At 43.4% G+C, this 27,832-nt stretch overlaps 1 long non-coding RNA gene and 1 pseudogene across 1 annotated transcript; one reads left to right on the top strand and one right to left on the bottom strand.

Annotated features, from left to right (window-relative positions):
* LOC137846926 (mitogen-activated protein kinase kinase kinase 1-like) overlaps positions 1-27,832 on the bottom strand; it is a 270,989-nt pseudogene that overhangs the window by 38,961 nt on the left and 204,196 nt on the right.
* LOC137847169 (uncharacterized) lies at positions 802-7,923 on the top strand. Its single transcript, XR_011090822.1, has 2 exons — positions 802-1,515; positions 5,223-7,923. It is a non-coding gene; the product is annotated as an uncharacterized lncRNA (long non-coding RNA).

Below are 27,832 nucleotides of genomic sequence, written 5' to 3'. Positions count from 1 at the left end.
CATATTTCAGTTCATAACTTTTAATATTAATTATAGTGCTAGACTGAAGCATTTCTGCATACAGAAATGTTTAAATGCACACATTTATCAGGCTGCTGCAGTGGCTCAGTTCAGAAATGTTTATCCTGAAACTGACATTCTTCAGTAAAATTTAGGTATACTAATGCCATCTTCTGGTTATATACGCTATAAAACTGGAATACATATTATCCTGTTGCTGTGTTCCAGGGGCAGAAGAATGTAGAAGAAACAGAGAGCCACTTATATGTCCTCTTTGTAGATCTAAACGGAGATCTCATGATTTCTATAGGTAAGCAGTCAGTCTGAGTATAACAAACTATCTGTTTCTGGATCTCTAGAAGTATTCTTAAATACAGTAAAGTATTTACTTTGGTCAGTGTTTTGTTTGTTAATCCATGTTATTTGTTGTTAATCTGTAGTCATGAATTGCCAACCCCTGTGGTTTCTTCTGTTCTCCATGTGGTTCAGCAACAAACTCAACAGCAATCTACAGTTGGATCACAGAGGAGAACCCAAGATAGAAATTTTAACCTTACTCACTATGGGGTCCAGCAGATCCCTTCTGCCTATAAAGGTTTCGCTGAGCCATGGATTCAGGTAATTTTACTTTGTAAAAGAAGCTTCAAATGTAAAAAATGATTTTTAACCATTTCGCTAGATTTGTTATACTTGGTGAATATTACATTTACACAGCACTAATGCAAAACTTCTTTAATGTCCTTCAGAAGAAACTATGATCATTGTGCCTACTGGCCAGTAACGAAATATGCTTATGCAGTGTGGGAATAGAAATGTTGTTTTTGCAGAGTTACATTGTTTAGAAGGAGGGAATGTGGTACTGAGATATGCTTACAGTGATAAGAAAGTTTAGCAGGCGACCTAGTAAAATGCAGACAACCAGTCTCCTTAGGACAATTAGGTGAAAATCACGGTGTCAAGTCAAGTCAGATAAGTGAAGAAACATTACCACTTCAAACAGTAAAAACGTCAAAAGAAATTTGAAATTTAACAGGCCGGCAACTGAAGGCCATGCATTGTTTGTGAAGCATCAGATAGATTGTGAACCTGGATTACCCACTCAGTGGGGAAACAGGGGAGGGTCCTGCCATCAAAAGGTATATAAACTGTGTTTTGGAACTAGTAGAGGCGCTCTCTCCTGCTTGTGGGGCGCCCGCCATTGCAATCGCGAATAAATTACTACTTCACTGAGATCCTCGCCTGAGCCTAAGTTATTGGCTACAGAGTGTTTCTCACAATTTGGGGGCTCGTCCGGGATCCAGTCACCTACTGGGGAGCTCCACCGCCGCAGCAGCAGGAAGGCATGCCCCGCTGATTTCAGCGGTCCTGTGCATCGACGGTGGCGGTTCTGCGGAGAGCTGACAGAGGGCCCGAGACTGGTTAAAGAGGCAGGATCCGTGAAGTAGTGGGGAAAGGAAGAAGGTAGGCACTCCGGGTTTTTAAGAATCGATCCGGTAACTCTGTGCACAGACCAAGGTAAGAAATATTAAGTATTGCCTTGGGGGTCGGGTATCTGGTGTATGGTAAGCCCTTGCACGGGGAAGTGCTGGCACTACACCAGGGGAATCTGGTGTACGGTAATCCTTGCACGGGGAAGTGCTTGGAAGTACACCAGGGAATCTGGTAAACTCAGGTGTGCGGTAACGCTGGCACGGGGAAGTGCTTGGCGGTACACCCCCATCTTTCAGTACGTTGGTGTGTGGTACACTGCAGAAGGGAAAATTCTGTAGCACATACTGGTGAGGGTTAGGAAAGATGGGAAGTACGAGTTCCAGGGAATCTGGTAAACTCATAGGTGTGCGGTAACGCTGGCACAGGGAAGTGCTTGGCGGTACACCCCCATTTTTCAGTACGTTGGTGTGTGGTACACTGCAGAAGGGAAATTTCTGTAGCACATACTGGCGAGGGTTAGGAAAAATGGGAAAATATGAGTTCCAGGGGACAGGGAGATATCCCTGGGGGAGTGCCTACTAATAGTTCTTCCTGAAGAATGATAAGAAATTGGAAACATAATCCCAAAATTAGAGGGATTGTAAAAGAAAAATAATTTAAAAAGGTTAAATATTGTGTATCAGTCTGGACAAAAGAACCAATTAAGGAAACAGCAGTATTTTGGCCAAAATACGGGTCTGATGAAAATTCAGGCTTTAAATTTATGTGCAAACAAGAAGATTCCTTTTTTCAGAGAAGGAGCCAAGTTATGCTCCCTATAATCTTAATATTGAACTGGTGGCAGCAGCAGTCACTCCAGGAAGGGAGACAGGGACTATAATTAACACTGTCCCTAAAAAAAGTATCGTACCCTAGGCTCCGGCAAGAATTAGAACAAGGTAGAAGAGATATTGAGAATTTTGCCTTCCCTGATACTGACAGTACTAACACTAATTGTGTATCCTCTTAGGTGAACTACCCCCTCCTCCTTACCAGCAGAGAGGTTAGGACTTTTAAGAAAGAGAGGAAGTCTTTATTCGAGGACCCCAACAGCCTAGTTGAACAATTAGACCAGTTCCTATGACCTGATTTATACTCTTGGGGGAGGGAATTATGTCTATAAGTATGTTGTTTACAGGGAAAGAAATGGGAATGATCAGGAGGAGAGCTGCTATACAAGAATGGGAAAGAGCTCATCCTCCAGGACCAGGGGTAATACCGGCAGGGCAGAAATACCCACTTGCCAATCCTGGCTGGAATAATAATAGTGTGCAACGCAGAAATCATATGAGAGACTTGGGGTCAGAATGAGAAAGTACTTGGGGATGAGACCTGAGGACCCAGTAACCCAAGGGCTCTTGAAAGTTCATTGTGTGATTAAAGCCTGGCAAAATACGCAGAAAATGCTTCAGAAGGTGGGGGGATGTAGTGAACAGTCACTGGGGGACCCTCCTGCGGGAGGCCCTGGAGGTGTGTGTCCGAAGGGGAGATAAGAAGGAAAAAAAAAAAAAAAGAGCGAAACTAATGGTATTGACAGTGCAGCGGGTAGTGAGGCAGAGGGTTGGAGAAAGAGGAAGAAAATCTTCAGGGAGAGTCAGGGCCAGGATGGAAAGGAGAGGAAGAGAGATGAAGGAATGGCAGGCAAAGAAGGCTGCCTGTGTTGTGGCCTGAGTCCTAGCAGGGACAGGCTTTGATAAGATGTTTTAAGTGTGGCCAGGCTGGCCACTTCGAATAGGAATATGTGGAGTGGAAGAAGGAGGGAAGAAGGAAAATGGGATGAAAATATGCTATATTGATATGTTGTTTATCTTGGAGGGAAAAAGTATGGAATTAAGTTGGACCCTGACTGAGCCTTTGGTGCTGATATTAGAAAAGTACAGGCTGGAGAAAGATAAAGGAAGTGTTAAAAGGGTTGCTGAAGGGGTTAAAGGTGTGGCATGTAGTATTTAACAGAGCTGTTTGAAGTTGAATGAGCAGGGAAAGGGGATGTAGGCATTATCTAAGTAACAGTCTAGAAGTTTTGGTATATTTGCTGTGGTGTTTGGTCAGTTTCCCAAGCATCGGGGAGGGGGACGGTGGGGGGGAACAGCCTGCTCCACCAGGAGCCTCTCCAGCGGCCGCAGGGGGGCTTCGGCTCCAGCGCCTGGAGCGCCTCCTCCCCCTCCTTCTGCACTGACTTTGGTGTCTGCGGGGGGGCTTCTCGCTCTCCCAACTGCTGTTGAGCAGCAGGTTTTTGTTTGTTTCTTTGTTTGTTTGTTTTCGTGGCTGTGCTCTCACAGAGGCACGGACTGTATTGCTCATGGCTTGGCTCTGGGCGGCAGTGAGCCCCTTAGGGGCCGGACGAAAGTGTTTGAAATTGAATTGAATTACCTGCCACGGGGAGGCTTCTGGGTTTTTCTCACGGGGGCTGCCACTGCAGTTTCCCACGCCCCCCACTCACAGCTCCCGAACCTTGCCATCAATCCCAATACACTGGGGAACAGCTAGGTCATTACTGACTTGTAAAGTATCAGGGATTAAATTAACTAATGAAACCCTAAAAAGTGACGGGGGCAGAAGGAACTGGGATAACAGTACCACTTTTGGGGGATACCAAGCTGAGACCAGGGGTTAAAATGATCACTGGGTAATTATTGTATGTACCCAAGACAGGGACTAACTTGTTGAGAAGGGATTTGATGATTAAATTGGGCATTCAACTAGTAAATTGTTAGACTGGAATAACAGTGTTATTAATGGAGTGCTCTCAGGCCCTGAGAGCAAACATACATGTGTGTTCACCTCTGACTGGAAAGACCCTGAAATGGGGGCGGAAGCAACAATATAGGTGGACAAATTTATCCAATTTTACCTCAGGGGTTTACAGGGCCACCTATCCATTTGGGTAAATTCTAAAAAAAAAAAAATAATAATAATAAAAATAAAAATAAATAGATTTTGGAGCAATTACAACCTCCCAAGGAGGTATTAATGTTAACAAATACGTGGATCATTTTCTATTGTCAGGACAGGAGAAAAGAGTTGTGAAGAAAGCTACTAACAAGCTATTCAACTTTCTGGGAAAGCAGGGCTTGGGAGTATTGAAAAATAAATTACAATATGGAGAAAGAGAAGTCAGGTATTTAAGGCATCTAATGTCTGAAGGAAAACAGGATAAATGCAGAGAGGATTCAGGGAATTGTTGAAAATTAAGAAAGAACTAAAAAGTTTTAAAAGAAAGATTTTTTTAAGGAATCAGGAGCTATGAAGTCTGAAAGAAAATGGATACTCCTTGATGGGAGAGAAATGCTGAATAAAGTGATAATGAGGCAAATATTAACTGTTTTACATCAAAAGAGTCATTGGGAGGTGCAAGCAACGTGTGATGTTGTGCTACGAAAGTATGTCTGTATAGGAATATACACTTTAGCAAAGCACATATGTAGAGGATGTACCATATGTCAAAAGGTAAATAAAAAGATCTTCTGTAACCCATCTAGAGGGGGACGGGAGCCAGGGGTTTGCCCTTTCCAAAGTATACAGGTAAATTTTACTGAGTTACTTGTTTGTCCTAATTGACCACGTGTCTGGATGGGTGTAAAGCTTTACTGCAAGGGTTAAAGCAGGCCTTAGCGATTGAGTGGGATTTTCACAGCCCCTGGCACCCCTCCTCTTCTGGGAAGGTGGAGCTAATGAATCAGACATTAAAGAAGCAATTAACTAAACTAGTGTTAGAAACCCAACTTCCTTGGGTAAAATGCTTACTCCTACAGGTTTAAACAGCACCAAGAAAGGACATAGGAATTTCACCATATGAGATGCTGTTCAGATTGCCCTATCTGGGCAGAAGGGATGAGATACCACAATTCGAAACCAGAGAGTTTTCTTAAGAACTGTATTCTGGGGTTGTCCTCTTCTTTGTCATTTCTCAGGACCTGTGGGTTGTCGGCTCAAACCCCACCTTTGGAATTCCCCATTCACCACCATCACCCAGGAAACCGGGTCCTGATTCGGACCTGGAAAGAGTCAACTCTGGCCTGAATGGGAAGGACAATTACTAACCACTGAAACAGCCGTAAGAACTGCGGAAAAAGGTTGGACTCACTATACTCGAGTGAAGGCATCCGTCGACGCTAGTACCTGGGAAGCTGTTCCTACAAAAGACTTGTTGGAAGTTGAAATTGAATAGAAAAATCTCATAGTGGACTCTGAGCAGGATAAGAGCTTACAATTGTAAACTAACCTTTTATTTTCACAGGTAACTAACGACTGTGACTTGTGATTGAAAGAAAGAACAGACCTATAGCGAAATGCAGTGCTCCCAAGGGGGGGGTTGTTATAGTAGTAGTGTACATCTTATTTTTTTGTATCGATAATTATTTGGAAACCTAAGGTTTAAAAATAATGACAGGGAAAAATTGATTACTAATTTTGTTTTCAGTGATTCTAGGCCTCAGAGAAGGCCTTGGTCAATTGGCAACTTGCAAAAGGCATGACCAGATAATAGCAAAAACGGGATACCCCATCAAAATATGGGTGACTGTGACAGAGGGTTATGTACCACATTCTGTCACGTTTGATGTTTGTGAGGTGTTAGCTTGTGGAGATCTAAATGCCCAACGACAATTGAGCAGAGAGAACAAATAACTGGGAGAGACCCAACAGCCAGATTGAGAATAGCTGTATGGAAACAATCCTCTATTGCCATCAGAGAAAGGGAGAAACTCAAGGAGAAAACAGGAGAGAAAACAGGAAGCCCTCTGAAATGTGTCAGTTCAAACAAGGTATGGGGATGTGAATGCCTGGATAGAATGGGTCAAATATACCGTCCAGAGTCTCAACCGTAGCTACTGCTATGCTTGTGCCTCGGGATGACCGATTGCCCAGATAGTGCCTTTCCCATGGTGGTGGACCAAAGACTCCCAAGGGATGCGATGTATGATTGCATTGTACCAAGAAAAGACTGCCTGGGGAAATGAGGCCTGTAAGTCTCTCTTTGCTGTTCCTTGCATGATAACAGTATCACGGTTCCCCCTGCATTCTCTACAGCTATAGGTAACCATACAGCTTGCCTCTCACGGCAGGGTGTGAGTGCTACCTGGCATCTATGAGAATTTGCCTTGTGCTACCAAGGACTTGATGGGAAACTGCTCAAGACTAGAGATCCCCAGGGCAGATCTCTGGTGGTACGGTGGAGGGAAGATTTTACAGTCCACCCTACCATCTAATTGGGAAGGCACTTGTGCACTTGTTCAATTAGCTATACCCTTCACCCTGGCATTTGAAAGAGAAACATCACAAATACCCAGAGGAAGTAAAAGAGGCTTAGGAATATCATTTGATGATAGAGTATACATAGATTCTATTGGGGTACCTAGAGGAGTTGCAGATGAACATAAAGCCAGAAATCAAATTGCTGCAGGGTTTGAGTCACTGTTCTGGTGGGTAACAATCAATAAAAATGTGGATTGGATTAATTATTTCTATTATAATCAGCAGAGATTCATCAATTATACCAAGGATGCGATGAGAGGAATCACTGAACAACTAGATGCCATCAGCAAAATGGCTTGGGAAAACAGGATAGCATTAGATATGATGCTCGCAGAGGAAGGAGGTGTGTTTGTGCGTGTAATACTGAGCAACCATTGTTGCAATCTTATACCCAACAATAGTGTCCCAGATGGCTCGGTAACAAGAGCATTGCAAGGGCTTACCACCCTTGCCAGTGAATTGGCAGAAAAAAAATAAAATAAAATAAAAAAAAAAAAAATAGGCATATTTGCAACATTGATCGTAGTTGTAGGAGTTTTGACAGCCATTGGTTGCTGCATTATCCTCTGTGTAAGAGGACCAGCACAGTGGTTAACTGAAACCGCACTATTGAAACAAATGACCATGGAGCCACCACCTTACTCAGATAAGGTGATAATGAGGAGATGGAAAGCAAAGAAAGCAAAGAAGAAGAAGTCTGTCAAATTGCACCTTAGAGAAAGGTTTTGCAAAAATCAACAGTTTATAAAAAAAAAGAAAAGGGGGGAACTGTGGGAATAGAAATGTTGTTTTTGCAGAGTTACATTGTTTAGAAGGAGGGAATGTGGTACTGAGATATGCTTACAGTGATAAGAAAGTTTAGCAGGCGACCTAGTAAAATGCAGACAACCAGTCTCCTTAGGACAATTAGGTGAAAATCACGGTGTCAAGTCAAGTCAGATAAGTGAAGAAACATTACCACTTCAAACAGTAAAAACGTCAAAAGAAATTTGAAATTTAACAGGCCGGCAACTGAAGGCCATGCATTGTTTGTGAAGCATCAGATAGATTGTGAACCTGGATTACCCACTCAGTGGGGAAACAGGGGAGGGTCCTGCCATCAAAAGGTATATAAACTGTGTTTTGGAACTAGTAGAGGCGCTCTCTCCTGCTTGTGGGGCGCCCGCCATTGCAATCGCGAATAAATTACTACTTCACTGAGATCCTCGCCTGAGCCTAAGTTATTGGCTACAGAGTGTTTCTCACATGCAGTATTTGCTCCTGCTATTTTTAATAACTGAAGGCGCTTTCTTCTGAAAGAGCTTGGAATAAGAGGAAAGTTATGTTTTGATTTATACCATCAACTTTTTTCACTTTAAAAAAAAAATGCTCGTTGATGCTTGTTGATGGCACATGCAGAGAGTGAGTTTCTTAACACTATTGATTTTGAAAAAGGTAACCATAGTGATGTTAGTGTCTACTGAATCCACCTGGTGGAACAGAGAATATTACGACAAATATCTTCTCTCTTTGCTCAGACATGAAAATGAAATGACAAACTGGACAATTTGAGGTAGAGCTATAATAGGATTCTAGTGTATGAGTGTCTAATTTTGACACAATTCTAAAGCATCTGTAACAATTCAAAAATTATTCTGAATCCCATCAGCTTTTTGCATCAGAAAAAAAGGTTTCCCAGTAATGTTTTCACTGTTGTTTTTTTTTTGTTTCAGAATTCATCTCAGGCTGTTGAGGGATTTTTGAAACAGCAAAGATCCCATGGCTTGCTACAGAGAGACCTGACAGAAGCCGGAACACCTGAAAGACATTGAGAAACTCCAACCACCGACCGGACAAAGGACTCGCGGGGAGACGCGGGAAAGTGACGTCATCGCGGTGAGACGCGGGACATCCGGGATCGAGTTGCTACGGGAGACCAGAGGCGTCAGTGGACAACGGCAGCCGACCCTCACCGTGTGGCGAGTTGGCACATAGCAGAGGGGCGGAGATCACGACCCTGCAGCCTGTCTGACGTAACCACGGAGGCGGAGGCGGAGGCGGCTGTGCTGCTTCTCTCTAGCATTCTCTCTATGAGAGGCATATCTTGCAATGCAAAAACGACTATTCGTCCCCAGATCGGTGTTATAACTATGCTGTTACATAATTTGATATATGTACAAATGTTCCTGGATAACATTCAGAGGGGTTGCCACATTGTACGGATTACTAATGACGACTTAGCTATATTACTACCTTTATTGCGGTGCAGGAGTGCAGAGCCACAGATTACACTACCAAATGACCACTGGCAGGCTCTTTCACAAATAGCTTCTAAGGTTGCAGCCAGCACTGCCTGCAGACATATAGCAGACGTTGCACTCTCTTTCCTAATTAGCAATCATGTGTCTCATCCATTTCCGGTGATTGGTCAGTGGCAAAAAGAAAAGGGGGAGAGTAAGGGGTGACAAAGACAGAAAACGGTATCAGGAGGATGCCACTGACACTACTAGCACGGGTAATAGGAGTAGTATAAATGACACAGGTGATGGCAAGGGTGGAATGATAGGGCAGCATTGTCGAGTTCTGGTGATTAAGGAGGTATTGGGGAGGCATTGGGGAGGCAAGGACAATCCCCAGACATGGACTGTATATCTCGAAACAAGACACTGGAACTCATGATAAGGAAGCGGCAGACGGACAGAGAAACAAATGTAAGGACTATAAATCTCAAAACTGGACATTGGAATTCATTATAAAGATACAACAAACAGAAGAATTAGCAACAACCAGCTCTCGCAATTAAGAAACGTGCCAATTCAGCAGATTCCTGACCAAAGGTGAAAAGTACACTGTGAGGAAGACTCGGGGTCTTCCTCCCAAAGACCCCTGCCCACGTCCCAAAGACCCCTGCCCACAATTCTTGGAAGGCTCTACGCAGGCGCAAGGTGCCAAAAGGCTAATTAGCATGAGAAGCGAGGGAAGGCGGGGATAGGTAATGCATATGTATAGGTGCTTGTAGAATATTGATAGATTGATTGTATAAATTCAAGACTGCTTTCTGCTTTGGGTATGCACGATAGGTGGAGAGATCCCCCGTGCATCCAGCGCTGCAATAAAGAATATACCACTTAAAGGAATTTCGGCTTCGATCTTTGAATCAATCTGGCACCCCAGATGGGACTACCTCTCTGCCGGACCGCAGGACCCGCTGGGGACAGGACTCCCTAGGGTACCCCCGGGATTTCCCGGAGGGACTCCTCGACTCACCAGATCACTGCGGAGGCAGACAAGGACCCCATCATTGTAAGTGAGTATATTCTTTATTCTGGCTTGGTTTTCTGGTAGACCGGTCGTCTGGAACTGTCTGTAAGTCAGAAGGTGATCTTCTGCGAGGCAGTGTTTGGTATATACTTTGTGGTTAGCACCATAAGTATATGTTTGGGGACCTTAAGGAAGGAGCTCGCTTTAAGGTCCATCTGGAATTGTGTTGTCTATTTCGGTTTTCTGACTCATGGAGTATGGTATTTAACTCTGGTTATTGTTACTGCGATTTTGGCTATTTTTCTGGTGGTAATAGTAGGTTCGTGGCATTGTTATAAGAAAGATATCGTTACGGTGTTACACAGTTCGGTTTTCTGACTTATCGCGTGTGGAATTTGACTCTGACTATTGTTATTGTGATTTTGGCAATATTGCTGGTAATAGTAGCTTTGTGACATCGCTACTGAAAGATATTGCGTGCCTGTAATTTTGTGAGTGATACGTTTTTGTGATACGCTTTTGTAAGTAACACGTGTATTCTGAAAGTGTAAACTGGAAAATGGGGGGGCGAGTAAGCAGTGAAATTCCTAAGAAAAGTACGCTGGGTTGTATTTTGAGTCATTGGAAGGATATAGGGGGGCTCCGTGTGGAAGTGAAAATAAGAAAACCCTGATAAAATATTGTAATCAGTGGTGGCCCCTTTATAAATTACAAGAAGGGGAAAAATGGCCCAAAAATGGGACCTTGAATTACAACACACTATTGCAATTAATGTTATTCTTAAGGAGGGAAGGGAAATGGGATGAAGTTTCATATGCGGATATGTTTTTTACTCTGAGAAACCACCCAGAATGGCAGAAGGAGTGTGGCATTAATTTGGCCCCACAAGACCTTTTGATTTTATCAATAGAAAAGGATATGAGGAGGGATGGAGTGGGGAAATTAAAGAGGTGTTGTTCGGCATGTAGCATTGGGCAGAGGTGTTTAAAATTAAATGAGCCAGAAGAAAGGATGGAAGATTATGTTTTACCACCTATAAATGGTGATGTAGGTGCTGGAATAGAAGTTGAAGGCGCTGGAAATGACATAGACTCTAAGGGGTTTACTCCGATAAATGCTCGTACACGAAGTAAAATAGGACCAATAATCCAAGCCCCTCTGCGTCAGGCTATGGGAGCTAATGGACCTGCTAGAATTAAAGTACCCTTCACAACTAATGAACTAGATGCCTGGAAGGAGGCGGTGAAAGGGTATCGAGATGATCCAGAGGTAGTGGCTAAAAGATTTGAATTGATTGTGAAAAACTTAGACCCAGATTGGAAGGACATAGAGATAATGCTGGCTGCATTATCAGAAACCGAGAAACAGCTAATAGTTAAAACTGCTAGAACGCAGGTACAAATCCAGGTAGCCTCGGGAGCCCTGCCCGGCACAGTGGAAGTACATGTGCCTAGGGCAGACCCTAATTGGGATTATAATGATGAGAATGATTATAGAATGCTAAAACGATATCAAGAATGGATTAGGATTGCTTTAGAAAATGCAATACCTAAATCTGTGAATTGGTCAAGACTATATACAATAAAACAGGGGACCTCAGAAACCCCATCCGAATTTCTTGAAAGACTGAGGGCAGCAATGCAGAAGTTTACCACTATAGACCCTTCCTCTAAGGGGGGTAGACTTCAATTAGTTTCTCTATTTTTGGGTCAATCGGCGGAAGATATTAGACGAAAACTTCAGAAAATTAAAGAACCAGACGTAAGGGATTTGGAAAGATTAGTAGAAGAAGCCTGGAGAGTGTTTAGAAATCGTGAGGGGAATGAAAGGCAAAAGTTAGGTGAGACGATTGCAGCAGCCACTGTGGCAGCCCTGCGAAAGCAGGAAGAATCTTTTCGAGGCAGGAGAAGGGGGGGGGAAGGTAATGCGACTCCCCTTGCGGGCTGAACAGTGTGCCTATTGTAAAGAGATAGGACACTGGAAAAGGGAATGCCCGAAGCGGCAAGAGGAAAACAAGCTATTAATGGCTACAAAACAATGAAGGAGACTGGGGGACTCTACCCTAGCAGATCCACTGGTTAAAATTAAGCTAGGGAAATTGGGTCGGGAAGTAGAATTTTTAGTAGATACAGGAGCTACATATTCAGTGTTAAATCAGAAGTTGATGCCAGAAGATAAAGATTTTGTGACAGTGGTGGGGGCAACGGGTAGGCACGAAAAAGCTTTCTTTTTAAAGCCATTAGAATATGAATTGGGGAAGCAAATGGGAATACATAGGTTTTTGTATTTGCCGGGATCTCCTAGATCTTTATTGGGACGGGATTTATTAGAGCAATTAGAAGCTGAAATTGTTTTTGAAAAGGGAAGGGTAGAGTTAAGAGTAAAAGAAGACCGACTTATAAGTGCACTAAGTTTGGTATTGATCCAAACTGATTCTTTTAATGAAACCCTTCGGGAAATCCAAGATCAGGTTTATCCAGGGGTGTGGGAATCTGATGTCCCCGGGAAAACAAAGAATGCTGCACCAATAATGGTAAAATTAAAACCAGGAGAAAAGCCAGTAAAGGTTAAGCAGTACCCCCTTAGAATAGAAGATAGAAGAGAAATAAAAGATACAATAGATAAGTTTTTGCAATATGGGTTACTGGTCGAGTGTGAATCGGAATATAATACTCCCATCTTACCAATTAAGAAACCGGATGGGAAGAGTTATAGGTTAGTACAGGACTTGAGAGCAATAAACAGGATCACTGAAGACATACACCCTGTGGTAGCAAACCCTTATACGCTATTGACCAAGTTAAAGGACAAGTTGGTCTGGTTTACTGTGCTGGATTTAAAGGATGCCTTCTTTTGTTTAACCTTGGCCCCAGAAAGCCGAAACCTCTTTGCCTTTGAATGGGAAAATCCTGACTCAGGACGAAAAGTCCAGTTGACAGGGACAGTGCTTCCTCAGGGGTTTAAAAATAGCCCCACGATTTTTGGTAATCAACTTGCAAAGGAACTTGAATCCTGGGAAGCCCCCAATTCTGAGCAATTGGCTAACGGGCAGGGCCCAAAGGGTTATGGTAAATGGGGCTGCGTCAGGCTGGCGGGCGGTCACCAGTGGGGTCCCTCAAGGCTCCATTTTAGGGCCAGTACTTTTCCATATTTTTATAATATAAAAAATTTTTCAATATTTTTATAAACGATCTGGATGTAGGAATAGAAGGTATTTTGAGCAAGTTTGCTGATGACACTAAACTTGGAGGAGTTGTGGACTCTGTTGAGGGTGGAAAGGCCTTGCAGAGGGATCTGGATAGGTTGGAGAGCTGGGCGATCACCAACCGCATGAAGTTCAATAAGAGCAAGTGCCGGGTCCTGCACCTGGGACGGGGAAACCCTGGCTGCACGTACAGACTGGGCGATGAGATGCTGGAGAGCAGCCTAGAAGAGAGGGACCTGGGGGTCGTGGTAGACAGCAAGTTGAATATGAGCCAGCAGTGTGCCCTGGCAGCCAGGAGGGCCAACCGTGTCCTGGGGTGCATCAAGCACGGCATCGCTAGTAGGTCAAGGGAGGTGATTGTCCCGCTCTACTCTGCGCTGGTGCGGCCTCACCTCGAGTACTGTGTGCAGTTCTGGGCACCACAGTATAAAAAGGACATGAAACTGTTGGAGAGTGTCCAGAGGAGGGCTACGAAGATGGTGAAGGGCCTGGAGGGGAAGACGTACGAGGAACGGCTGAGGGCACTGGGCCTGTTCAGCCTGGAGAAGAGGAGGCTGAGGGGAGACCTCATCGCAGTCTACAACTTCCTCGTAAGGGGGTGTCGAGAGGCAGGAGACCTTTTCTCCATTAACACCAGTGACAGGACCCGCGGGAACGGGGTTAAGCTGAGGCAGGGGAAATTTAGGCTTGACATCAGGAGGGGGTTCTTCACAGAGAGGGTGGTTGCACACTGGAACAGGCTCCCCAGGGAAGTGGTCACTGCACCGAGCCTGTCTGAATTTAAGAAGAGATTGGACTGTGCACTTAGTCACATGGTCTGAACTTTTGGGTAGACCTGTGCGGTGTCAAGAGTTGGACTTGATGATCCTTAAGGGTCCCTTCCAACTCAGGATATTCTATGATTCTGCAGGGTTCCTGCTGCAATATGTTGATGATCTCTTGATTGCTACCGAAGACAGGAGAAGCTGCATACAGTGGACGGTGAGCCTCCTTAATTTCCTAGGAATGAATGGATAGCGGGTTTCACAACAGAAGGCACAATTGGTTCAAACCCACGTGACGTACCTAGGATTTGAGATCTCAGGAGGACAACGTGAATTGGGGACGGAACGCAAGGAAGCAATCTGTCGTACCCCAGAACCACAGACTGTTAAAGAATTACGAACTTTCCTAGGAATGACAGGTTGGTGCAGATTATGGATCAATAATTATGGATTAATTGTAAGGCCTTTGTATGATTTAATTAAAGATAACTGCATAAGACTAATATGGACAGGAGAAGCCCGAGCAGCCTTTAAGAAGCTTAAGATGGAGTTGATGCGAGCCCCAGCTCTTGGTTTACCAGATTTGTCTAAACCCTTTTGGTTATACTCCTATGAAAGACAGGGTATGGCCTTAGGGGTACTAGCACAAAAGTTGGGACCTTACAAAAGGGCAGTGGCTTATTTCTCCAAACAATTGGATGAAGTAAGTAAAGGATGGCCAGGCTGCCTGCGAGCAGTGGCAGCCGTAATTATGAATATACAAGAAGCCCGGAAATTTACAATGGGGCAGAAGATAACAGTGTTTGTCTCACACACTGTGTCAGCAGTTTTAGAACAAAAGGGGGCTCATTGGTTATCTCCTCAGAGATTTTTGAAATATCAAGCAATATTGGTAGAACAGGACGATGTGGAAATTGTGATAACTAATATTGTGAATCCAGCCTCTTTTCTTAGCGATGCTCCGGCGGAACCTGTGATTCACGATTGTTTAGAAACTATGGAGACTGTGTATTCCAGCCGACCAGACCTTAAGGAGGAGCCCATTGTTATAAATGGCTCAGGATTCAAATTAGGATTAAATGAAAAATAGGATTTATTAAAAGAATATAAAGGAATAGAGGTAAGCAAACAGCGCTGGGTGCACCGGGAGTCTCCGCTCCACCAGGACGCACACCAGTTACATCAAGCAGCTGATTTTTATGCGCCTAGACTAATACATATTCATTACTACTTCTAAAAAAAATAGATTATTATAATTAGCTTCCGGGGTCCAGTTCCTCCTACTGGAGCATGCGCATCAGTCTCCTCTGGGGGTCTCTAGGGGTCTTTCATGCTGAAGGCTCGTAGTCTTCCTCTCACCTTTGTACTCACTCGGCACCATTCCAAGTTTATGGAACACTCTCTGCAGGTTTTGTCTCCCAACCGTCCTTCAGCTTCTTTTTTCTTCCTCTTAATCTCTTGGCCCCCCTGGCCAGATACCAAAGATCCACATAGTATCTCATAACAGTCACCAGCAGTCACCAGTTATTATCAGTTGTTCTGAAACTCCCAAACAGCTTGACGACTCACGAGCAATTAAAACATTCTTTCCCAGCTATTCACAGTCACATCTATAGCAGTGTTAAATCAATCTGGAAGAAGACAGAAAAAAACTGTAACTGTTTGAATTGAAATTGACTAGAATGAGGGGGAGACTGGGACACACTGCATCTGTGGTTCAAGAATTAAATTGCCAGTGCAGGGCCCAGAGGCAGACAGGATTCAAACAGAATTGTTCTTTATGGACATGAATTTATGGACACGAATTGGAATTGTTAAAACATTCCTCACAATTCTCAAACAATAAAAAACACTGCTAGGCAAGGTTTAGGGGCTTATGGCACGGAGACAAGGGGTAACAACTATAGCGTTTGGAACAATCGTACAGCTATGGCCTTACCTCCTGATGTTTTTCTGATTTGCAGGGATAGGGCCTGGTAAGGTATCCCTGCAAATGCTATCGGACGTCCATGTTACTTAGGTAAACTTACTATATTTGATCCTAGCTTGTCGCAGTTGCGTGAGATCACCAGACATAAATGGGTATTGCTCGCAATGGATTGCAACGATAATGTTGAGTTGCTTGGTGTTGCAGCTAGAGCAGCATTGGCAATTTTCGTGCCAGGAGTGGCATCTGCGGCCGCACTTAACAACTTAGAAAAATTGGTATGCTGGGCCAAGAAACAAGCCCATGCCGCGACAGAGATACTTGAGGAGATGTTACCAGATCAAAATAGTCTGCGACATGCGCTCTTACAGGATCAAGCTGCTATTGACTTTTTGCTTTTGGCTCAAGGGCATGGGTGTGAGGACTTTGAGGGAATGTGCTGTTTGAACCTTTTTGATCATAATGAGTCAATTCACAAATCCATTACTTTCCTGAAAGAGCACATGAGAAAGATTCAATATGAAATCATTCCTTTCAACCAATGGCTGTTGAGGGATTTTTGAAACAGCAAAAATCCCATGGCTTGCTGCAGCTGAGCAAACCAAGCTACCAGGGCAACTGAGAAGTTCCCATGACATTGTTCCCACATCGCCCAATTGAGGAATTTAGAAAAATATTGTTACCAGCAGCTGGCTTCAAGGACAAGGTCTACGTGACTGCTAATCACAAGGGGGTTGTTTTCTTGCAGGTGGGGTTGTTTTCTTGCAGTTGTTTGTCTGAGTGCTTTTGACCAATAATCTTGTGTGAGACACTATCCGCCCCCGGTAAGTTCGCTATAAAACCTAGGCTATTCGGGTAATAAAATGGAGCATGATCTGACCATACTAGTGTCTGTCGTGCTTTCGGCCGTTCTTCCTGCAACATATGGCCTCTTATTGAAGGTCCATGTAATAAAATATAGTATTCCTAATTTTGGTCTTAACTGTGCAAGTGTCACATAAATACAAAATTGGCACTTACTGTTACTTAAGTTGGGTTGCAAATAGCCTAAATACTCTCTAGCCTAGAGGTGGGTTCAACTGAGCAGGGATTATACACTTAAAAGAATGGGAGAATGTATGTTGCCTATATTTTTGCTGTAATTTTTGTCTAGTATAGCTGGACCTCAAGTTCAGGGTTGTTTACATCAGCATCTAAAAACAAACTCCATACTAAGTAATTAAACCACGGTAAATGAAACTACCCATACTGTCATTCCCCCACATGTCCTAGAAGAGTTTTTGGAGAACTGATGATTCATCATTTATGATGGTTGATTTCTATCATAGAATTTTTTAAGACTGTATACCCTCTGACATATTTTTGCTGTCAGACTACTTAAAATGATTTTTCACGAGAAACATTTCTTTGCTCTTTTTTGATTGCTCTTCTTAAGTTGTGATATTATTCAATTTGACTCATGTAAGGTTGCTTTTTCCTTGGCAGGTATTTGGAATGGAGTTAGTTGGCTGCTTGTTTTCTCAAAACTGGAATATACAAGAGATGGCACTTAGACGTCTTTCCCATGATGTTAGTGGTGCTCTATTACTGGCTAATGGAGAAAGCACTGGAAATTCTGGAAGTAGCAATGGAAACAACAAAAGTGTTGGAGCTCTGGGAGCAGCTAGTGGGTCATCTCAGAACACTACCTCAGAAGATGTTGTGGTTAAATCCTGCTGCAGTGTGCTGTCCATGGTCTGTTCTGACCCTGTCTACAAAGTGTATGTTGCTGCTTTAGCAAGTAGCTGTTTACTCATGGTATTCTAGTAATTTCAAAGCTGCTTCATTTTTGAAGGGGAAGGAAAAGGACATGTATGAAGTCAAGAATGCTAATTATTGTTGTTGAGCATCACTGCTGACAACTATTAACTATTATCTGAAAGTTATGTTTTGTTTTATGTTTTGTAACAAAGTTATGTTTTGATTTATACCATCAACTTTTTTCACTTAAAGAAAAAAAAAAAAGCTTCTTTGGGGAAGTGAAGCCTGTGAGTTGAGATTAAGACAGTTTATTAAGACAGGAATAATAATAATAATAATAATAATAATAAATAATAGCTCTTGCTGCACCCCCAGCCTGCCCACTGGCAGGACAGTGTGAGAAGCTGAAACATCCTTGACTTGGTGTAAGCACTGCTCTGCAACAATTAAAACATCAGCATGTTATCAGCACTCTTCTCATCCTAATCCCAAACACAGCACCCTACCAGCTACTAGGAGGAAAATTAACTCTATCCTAACTGAAACCAGGACACCCATCTGTGGGATCCCTTTGCTCAGGGATCTGGGTGCACTTTTTGGGTAACGCAGACAAATGAGGAAGTCCGATGTGTACCTCAAGGGGTTTTAATGTTGGGTGAGAATAGCCCATGATTTGAATTGTATGATGGTAATTACTATATAATGCTGTATGTCATTAATACTATAATTGCTGCATGTCCTATTAATGGCATAACAGAAACAGTCGCTCAAATAACGATGAATGAATTTTGATAGAATTGGACAAACACAGCGGTCTGATGTAATCAGAACGGGCTTCAGCATGTGACAATCCAGCACCATACGCCATCTCTTCTGCCCTAAAAGACTGTTGTGACAGGTGGAGCCCAGTCAGTCACAAATAAAACAAAATCCATGGACATTTTATATACATATATGAAAGGTGGTGATTCATTGGAATGTATTGGAAAGTGTGGGACCTGAGCTTGACATAAATGTTATGGAATAAGGAGTGGATATTGTCCTAGTTTTGGCTAGGATAGAGTTAATTTTCCTCCTAGTAGCTGGTAGGGCGCTGTGTTTGGGATTTAGGATGAAAATAATGTTGATAACACACTGATGTTTTAATTGTTGCTGAGCAGTGCTTACACCAAGCCAAGGACTTTTCAGCTTCTCACACTGTCCTGCCAGCAGGCAGGCTGGGGTTGCACAAAAAGCTGGGAGGGGACAGACCCAGGACATCTGACCCAAATTGGCCAAAGGGGTGTTCCATACCATATGACATCATGCTGAACAATTAATATGGGGTGGCTGGCTGGGGTGGGGGGAACCAGCCGCTCAGGGATGGGCATCAGCGGGTGGTGAGCAATTGCATTGTGCATCATGTGTTTGGTACATATTGTTATTATTACTATTATCATTATTATTATTTATTTTTCCGTCCTATTAAACTGTCTTTATCTGAACCCATAAGCTTTTACTTTCTCCCCCCCCCCCCCCCCCGATTCTCTCCCCCATCCCATCCCACTGCGGGGGGAGGGTGAGTGAAAGGCTGGGTGGTGCTTTGCTGTCTGCTGGGTTAAACCAAAATAGAGGCTTAGAGGCTTGACTCAAAATTGGAGGGAGGGAAGCTCCAAACAATGCTTCAGATTAGAAGAGCAGACCTCTCCCATAACTATGCAGAGGTCTGTCTTTGGTTTAGGGAAAAAAAAAAAAAGGAAGGGGTTTTCCCTGCTCAGGACATGAGGAAGGAGACATCCAGACTCAGTTCCTTTCCACTTGATGATTTGAACTGTATCCACAAGGTCAAGTGCTATTTTGAACAGAATTAAACTCATTCACCTAAAGCTATTCTGCTATCCAAAAATGCATTTCAGTTTCAACAGGTTACCTGGAAAAAAGGGCAGTGAGGAGTTTGTGGCCATGCATCTAGGACACTGCCTGAAAGAGGAAAGACCTACGTTTATACCCTTGATCCAAGCACTGCTCATTTTATGTTAAAGCACCATCATATTGAACATGTACTACTTGCAAACCTGAACTTTTCAGAAGCCATTGTGCTTTTTTGAGGTTTCTTTGTGTTTTTTTTTTCTTTTTTAAATATATAGCTATCTGATTATGAAAGTGAACAGGGTAAAGGAAAAGTATAAAAATGCAGGCTATTTTTTTTTTCTCTCCCTACAGATTACTGTAATGCTTTTTCTTTCCTGGAAGGTCAGAATGCAAGTTCATGGGCATATGGACAAGTCCCAGTTACCAGTTGGTAGTGTTATAAATGAGGTCTCAAGTCAATCTGAATTTTGTAATATTTATAAAACAAATATTTCTAAAAGGTATAAAAAGGTAAGTAAACAGCACTGGGTGTGCAGGGGGAGTCTATGCTCCACCAAAACGCACACACACACATCAAACATTCTAAATACATGTATACAGAACATTGCTTTACATAATAACCCGAGTATGCCTATACATACATACAATCAGGATAGGTAACAAACAACCCTTTAAGTTCCATAACTTACTAAAATCAAGTACGCCTATACATAAAAGGTAAAAAACAATCCTTTAAGTTCCATGACTTAACAGTCTCCATTTTTCCATTCCTTCTGAACAATATATCTCGCTTTAAGTTGTCAAGCAACTCTGTCTTCAGGCCTTACGTATCCCGTTCTTCCCAGATCGAAGAAAAGCATATTCATCTCCTTTTCAAGGCCAATAGGCCTGGGTCAAAAGGCACGTTCAAGTCAGCAGGGGGCGTAACAGCAAAAGCCTTCGATGGCTGTGGCAGCAGAGGGGCCAATGGCCATGGCATAGCAGTCGGATCAGTAAAGGAGCCCGCAGCTCCCTCACTATCTGGGAAGCCACACGTTTGTGATTGTGGCCCCACAAGGCTCTTTAAGGCCTCAGAGATTGCTTGCCAGGTGCCGAGCAATCCCACTGCAACCTTGTCATTTTTAGTTGCAGAGTCCCACACCTTGACCTCAGTTTGGTCCCATATTTCAGGCTCATAAACTGTCTGATTGTTAATAAGGAGAATAAGCTGTAAGGTTACCAGGACAGTCTTTGTTCCTAAGGACATATGATTCCCCATAACACGCAACTGCTTACCAGCGAGAGGCAGTTGTGTGCGCAGGTCCGCTTCTCTCAGCTCGAGCTTCTCTCCAGCTCCAGTGCGCCTATTTCCAGCGACGAGCTTCCCTGAGCGGTTTGCTGAGTCTGGCCGAACCTATCTTCATGAGGCAATCAAAATGCCTGTTCCCGTCCTGGTCTCCGTTCTGCCAGCCTGTTCCTCTTCACTTCTTTTTCCTGCTTCTTTACTGATGTAACTTCATCGTGCTGCCTTTTTCTTTTTTTTTCTTCTCCTTTCTTGAGAGCAGGCTCCCCTCTTATACCCTTCTCTCCACAGCAGTTCTTTTCAAAACAACTTTTCATTGGTCAGACAGCTTTGAATGTAACAACAACAGCAAACACAGAATCATCGATGCCTTAATGGCTGGAGAACAAGTAAACAGCTGGGGAACAAGAAACCGGAGACTGCATGGAGTCTCCTGAATCACCCTTCTTTGTTCCCTCTAGACTCTTTTATATTCCTGATGGCCTCATCGTTAATAGTCAAATGTTATCTGAATCATGGGGTTTTCCAACCCCCATGGCCACATTCCCAAATCTCCCCCTTCTTTATTAATATCAACCATTTTCTTGACACGAATTACTACTCCATAAAAAAAAAAGGGCAGCACGATGAAGTTACATCAATAAAGAAGCAGGAAAAAGAAGTGAAGAGGAACAGGCTGGCAGAACGGAGACCAGGACGGGAACAGGCATTTTGATCGCCTCATGAAGATAGGTTCGGCCAGACTCAGCAAACTGCTCAGAGAAGCTCGTCACTGGAAAGAGGCGGCACTGGAGCTGGAGAGAAGCTCGAGCTGAGAGAAGCGGACCTGCGCACACAACTGCCCCTCGCTGGTAAGCAGTTGCGCATTATGGGGAATCTGTCCTTAGGAGCCAAGACCGTCCTGGTAAGCTTACAGCTTATTCTCCTTATTAACAATCAGACAGTTTATGAGCCTGAAATATGGGACCAAACTGAGGTCAAGGTGTGGGACTCTGCAAATAAAAACGACAAGGTTGCAGTGGGATTGCTCGGCACCTGGCGAGCAATCTCTGAGGCCTTAAAGAGCCATGTGGAGCCACAATCACAAACGTGTGGCTTGCCAGATAGTGAGGGAGCTGCGGGCTCCTTTACTGATCCGACTGCTATGCCATGGCCATTGGCCCCTCTGCTGCCACAGCCATCGAAGGCTTTTGCTGTTATGCCCCCTGCTGACCTGGACGTGCCTTTTGACCCAGGCCTCATTGGCCTTGAAAAGGAGATGGATATGCTTTTCTTCGATCTGGGAAGAACGGGATACATAAGGCCCGAAGAATGGAAAATGGAGACTGTTATGGAACTTAAAGGATTGTTTGTTACCTATCCTGATTGTATGTATGTATAGGCATACTCGGTTTATTATGTAAAGCAATGTTCTGTATACATGTATTTAGAATGTTTGATGTTTGTGTGTGCGTGTTGGTGGAGCATAGACTCCCCGCACACCCAGTGCTGTTTACTTCCCTTTTATACCTTTTATAGCTTTTACACCTTTTAGAAATATTTGTTTTATAAATATTACAAAATTCAGATTGAATTGAGACCTCATTTATAACAATGAACTGTCCGATTGTTAAGAAGGAGAATAAGCTGTAAGGTTACCAGGACAGTCTTTGTTTCTAAGGACGTATGTTTCCCCATAATGCGCAACTGCTTACCAGCGAGGGTCAGTTGTGTGCGCGGGTCCGCTTCTCTCAGCTCGAGCTTCTTCCCAGCTCCGGTGCGCCCATTTCCAGCGACTTTCTGTACGAGCTTCTCTTTGCAGTTTGCTGAGTTTGGCCGAACCTATCTTCATGAGGCGATCAATGTGCCTGTTCCTGTCCTGGTCTCCATTCTGCTAGCCTGTCCCTATTCATTCTTTCTTTCTACTTCTTTATTGATGACATAACTTCATTATATCGTGTTGCCTTTTTTGTCCTGAGGACAGGCTCCCCTCTTATACCCTTCTCTCCACAGCAGTTCTTTTCAAAACAACTTTTCATAGGTCAAACAACTTTGCATATAACAGCAACAGCAAACATCCAGTAACTTCCATGCCTTAATGGCTGGAGAACAAGCAAACCAAAACTGCATGGAGTCTCCTGAATCACCCTTCTTTGTTCCCTCTAAACTTTTTTACATTCCTGATGGCCTCATCGTTAGGAGTCTGATGTTATCATCAACCATGGCGCTTCCCGACCTCCATGGCCACACTCCCACATACCCCCCTTCTTTATTAATATCTTCTTGACATGAATTATTACTCCATATATCACAAACAGAAAACCAGGCATTAACAAAAGCTTTAGAAAATGAAGTAGAATATTCTAAGTTGTAAACGGAAAATGTTACCTACAGGTTTCACATAAATAAATGATGGGAGAATTGTGATACCATATTAAATTGAATGGTAATTGGAGAACATAATAAAGCGTGCTGGGGAGCTGAAGTAATATAAGAGTTTTTAAATAGAAAATGGATAGGGCCTAATTTGTATACCATTGTTAGACAGGTGTAAAAGTCATCAAGCTCCAAAGAGTGGCAAATTATTATTTTTTGAACTCACAAGAAAAGGTGGGTATCAGTATTTATTGGTATTAACCGACACCTTTTCAGGATGGCCGGAAGCATTCCCAACTAGAACAGCCAAGGCTCGGGAAGTAATTAAGATACAAGAAATAATACCACATTTTGGAGTTCCAGCAACTATATCCTCTGACAGGGGACCACACTTTTTCTCAAGAGTGGTACAAGAAATTAGCCGCCATTTGGGTATAGACTGGCAACTTCATACTGATGCACGGAAAGATGACTCCACAATCAGTAAGATTGTAAAGTAGGTATGTTTATTCAGTGCTGGGCAGCACGGGGGGGTAGTCCCACCAAAGTCGTGCGCAACTAACGCGGCAACTTGCCTTGGTTATATGCAGTAAAGATTTACATATGCATGAGGTTTCCCAGTATGCCTATACATATTCATAACATGTCCCCGCTTAGCATTAAAATTAGTTCCAAGAAGTCATTTCCATAAACTCCTCCTGTCTGCGCTTGCACGGTGCCTTCTGGTGGTGGGCACTTAGGGTTGTGAGGATGAAGTAAGATGTCTTCTTCAGGGCTGAACTTTTCACCTCGTCTCCTTGCGCATGCTCTCTGAGCCCTTGGTCACAATCTGGGCCATAACGTTGGTTTGGTCCGGTTCTCCGGGTCTGAGGGGCTCCTGTTATCTTGAGGCCTTGCATGTTTGACATTCTTTATCTTGTCCCTTTGTGAACGGTCCTCCTTATCTCAGACCCCTTGGTTAAAGTCCAACCATGAGGTTGTTTTGATCTAGTTCTCGGGGTCCGAAGGGCTCCTGTTATGTGGAGGTCTAAGCGCAGCACAGGCACAGTACATCACAAATGTAGCACCTATTCATTCTTAATCAATTGCTCTCTAATTTCTAATTCCATGTTTCAATACTCCATATCGCCCTCAGTCGAGTGGCCAAGTAGAAAAAATGAACCCCTTAATCAAACAGCAAATTGTGAAATTGGGACAGGAAGCAAATTTGGCTTGGCCTCAGTCCCTTCCCTTAGCCCTTCTGCATATACGAACTAGAGCAAGGGCAAAGGAAGGGCTAAGCCCCTTTGAAATCTTATATGGATGACCCTATGAAATACAAAGAGGAATATCTATGAAAGCTGGGGATGAAATTATGACCTCCTAAATGGTGGCCTTAGGTAAACAGCTCAATGAAATCGGAAAGAATGTGAGTGTGTAATCAGTCTGTCTGGGATGTTACCTTTCCCTGCAGCAACCCATACAGTGCTGTGCTCTGCACTTGTAGCTAGAACAGCAGTGGTATCACACCAGTGTTGTGTCTGCTGCTGAGCAGACACAATCATATAAGGAGGGGGAGTGAGAGAGCAATTGTGGTGTTTAGCTGCCTAGCACGGTAAAACCACCACAGTCCTTTTTGGCACCCAACGCGGGGCCCCAAGGGTTGAGATAACAATAGAATTGATTAAAACTCTTACAACTAACACACTTACTTCCTAGTCACCATGTTCAGTGTCCTGTTAATAGTGGCTTCTTTGATCATATGTCATGCAATCCGTGTCATGTTCTCCTTTCTCCTCTATATTCGATCTGAGAATGTGCTACAATCCGTGTTCGTTTTTTTTAATTCGCTGTGCTGCCAAGCACTGGCCTTGAATTTAATCTGTCATTCAGGCTCTGCACTGTTATCATTTGGATCTCATGGAAACTATCTGTTAGAGAATATTCAGAACTATACTGCCTTCCTTTCCTCATCTGGATGTCAGTTTATTAATAATATCAGCAATGGTACCTCCTCCTTCTTTCACACTGGGCTAATTACAACAGTTTTTGAGTATTTTGAATATCCTTGTGTAACCCATATATTGCTATTTCTAATTCTGAATAACGGGTTTCCTCTTCTCTCTAAGATTAGTCGATTGTTTAGAAAGGCTACCCAGGAAAATGTCCCAAAACAGTATGGTGGCGGGTAGCAAGGTGTGTAGGAGTATATAGGCAGGTACCTGTCACGGGTGTCTCCTCCAACAGTTTTGAACTTCACTCCTGAACAAGTGCAAAATCCTAAAAACCTGATAGACTGTTTGAGAGTCGTATGCCCTGACCCTGATAATGCCGGAGAACGACAGCTTGCAGCATTGTGCTGGGTCCTGGCTTACTCCTATCAAACACTGTTTAACATCATCCAGCACCTTGAAGAGAGGGAGGAAGTCTCTGAATCTGATGACCAAGTAACACATGCTGTGGCTGACCCAGAGGACCAACCGACTATGGCATCAGTCTCCCCCGTAGTCAAGTCAAAACAATGGAAACGGAAGTCAGCTCGTTTAGTAAGGGAAGAAGTCTCTCCTAAGAAGGAGGGAGAAGGGGAAATGGCATGCACCTCTAAAGCAGAGCCATCACAAAAACAGCAGGAAGAAGAGATGGAAATCATAAAGGAATCAGAAACCACTCAATCCCTATCCCTGAGTGAGTTGCAAGAAATATGAAAGGATTATGGTCGACGCCCAGGTGAACACATCTTCACCTGGCTGCTTTGATGCTGGGACACTGGGACCATTAGCCAACAATTAGAAAGCAATGAAGCCAAGCAGCTGGGATCCCTCTCTAGAGAAACGGTAATTGACAAAAGAATTGGGAGAGGGACACGTTCTCAGCCTCTGGAGGCAACTCCTGGCAGCTGTGAAAGAAAGGTATCTCCATAAGGAAGATATTGTATATCAAGTAGGTAAGTTGGCCACTATGGATAAAGGTCTCCAGCATCTGTGGGAATAAGCTGTGCTGGAGATGATTTATAGTGATTTGGACAGCGCCCAGACACCTCAAGATGAAGTCCACTGCACAACATCCATGTGGCGTAAATTTGTGCGGAGTGCACCATCAGCACATGCCAGTACGCTGGTAGCAATTCACTTGGATGAGGGGATGGGACCAACAGTGTATAATCTACCCTGCCAGCTTCAAAAATATGAAGACAATCTCTCTGCTCCGCTACGGGCCTGTGTCTCAGCTGTGGAGAAACTGTCCCAGAGGCTCCACCACCTCATAGAACAATCACCTCCCTCCACATCTAGACGGAGTGATATTTCAGCCACTAAGAATCAGTATTTTCCTGCTCAAGAGAGTACCCAAGACGCACACCATGTTTTTTAGTTATTTATCCCTGGAACCTGACAACTGTAATATGGCAGAATATGTAGGAACTTTTAATTTTGCACGCTACAAAAAGGATTCTATTGGCTATGTGGAGATGGGCATGCTCGAAGAAGCTTACCCTTAAATTGGAAGGGTCATTGTATCAGGGGCTATCTTAGCCGTAGAGGGGGTACATTCACTGAACTACCTCCAGGAATGGTCCGGACCTTATGGAGACAAACACAGACTGTTTTGAATAACCCCCTCGTGATAAGACCCACGGGATTTCACAGTTTTGTAAGGTGGTTGATTCCATCCCTGGGAATAAGTGAATTAGAAAAAGCTGTTGTAAATATCTCAGCCACATTAGAAATTATTGAAAATGCCACAGCCGATGCTCTTTCAGCATTACAGGAAGAAATCTCCTCCCTACACAAAGTAATGCTTCAGAATAGGATGGGATTAGATATACTTTTAGCCAAGGAGGAAGGATTGCGTACAGTCATGAACCAAACTTGCTGTGTATGTGTTAACAAACAAAAACAGATTGAGACTGACCTAGGGAAGATTTGGGAAAAGAATGAAATTTTGCATGCAATAACTCAGGCTAATACATCCTGGGGATTTACAGACTTGGTAGAAAAATTAATTTCCTGATTGCCAAACCTAACCTAGCTGAAACAGTTGTTTATCACAATAATTATGGTCGTGGTTTTGTCCATGGTTCTTTGCGTAGTGATCCGATGTACCTTATGATGTTTTAAGAGTACAAGAAACTCCTACAGCAAGAGGAAAAAGAACCAACTCAGACAGAAACTGGCATCTAACATATTTTGAAAGAGCAATAGAGAAACACTATGTTGAACCTAGTAAAAGAATTTACTAACTTTTTAGAAAAGGAGGGACTGAGAGAGGGAGTTAGGAGAATACAATAAAAGAATTTACTAGCTTTTTAGAAAAGGGGGGACTGAGAGAGGGAGTTAGGAGAATCTTATCAAGTAGCAATAGAGGGCTGACGGCATTAAACTAGGATGATACTTACTGTTTTTGCTATCTATGGTACATTGTGCAAATTAACTACAGCAAGAATCCCTGGGCCCCTTACCAAGGTCAGTCTCCTAATAAGAGTGTGAGCTTATCTTAAGAAACTGGTCCTGCAGATGGACAAGAGCCAAGGAGCAACTGATTCTGCGCCAAGAGGTCAACTAGGGGTGATGAGGAAGAGGCATCAATCTTCATCCCCACGACCACCAATAGAATACATTGCACAAGCACAGATGGGAGGAGATTATGGAAGTCACTCCTTGGAACTAGTTTTAATACAAAGTGGAGACAGGTTATGAGTATGTATAGGCGTATTGTAAAACCTCATGTATATGTAACTCTTTACTGCATATAACCAAGGCAAGTTGCCA

The sequence above is a fragment of the Anas acuta genome, chromosome W, assembly GCF_963932015.1.
Source record: "Anas acuta chromosome W, bAnaAcu1.1, whole genome shotgun sequence".
Taxonomy (NCBI): Eukaryota; Metazoa; Chordata; class Aves; order Anseriformes; family Anatidae; genus Anas; species Anas acuta.
The sequence above is the reverse complement of the archived record's forward strand: the minus strand, read 5'-3'. Positions and strand labels throughout refer to the sequence as shown.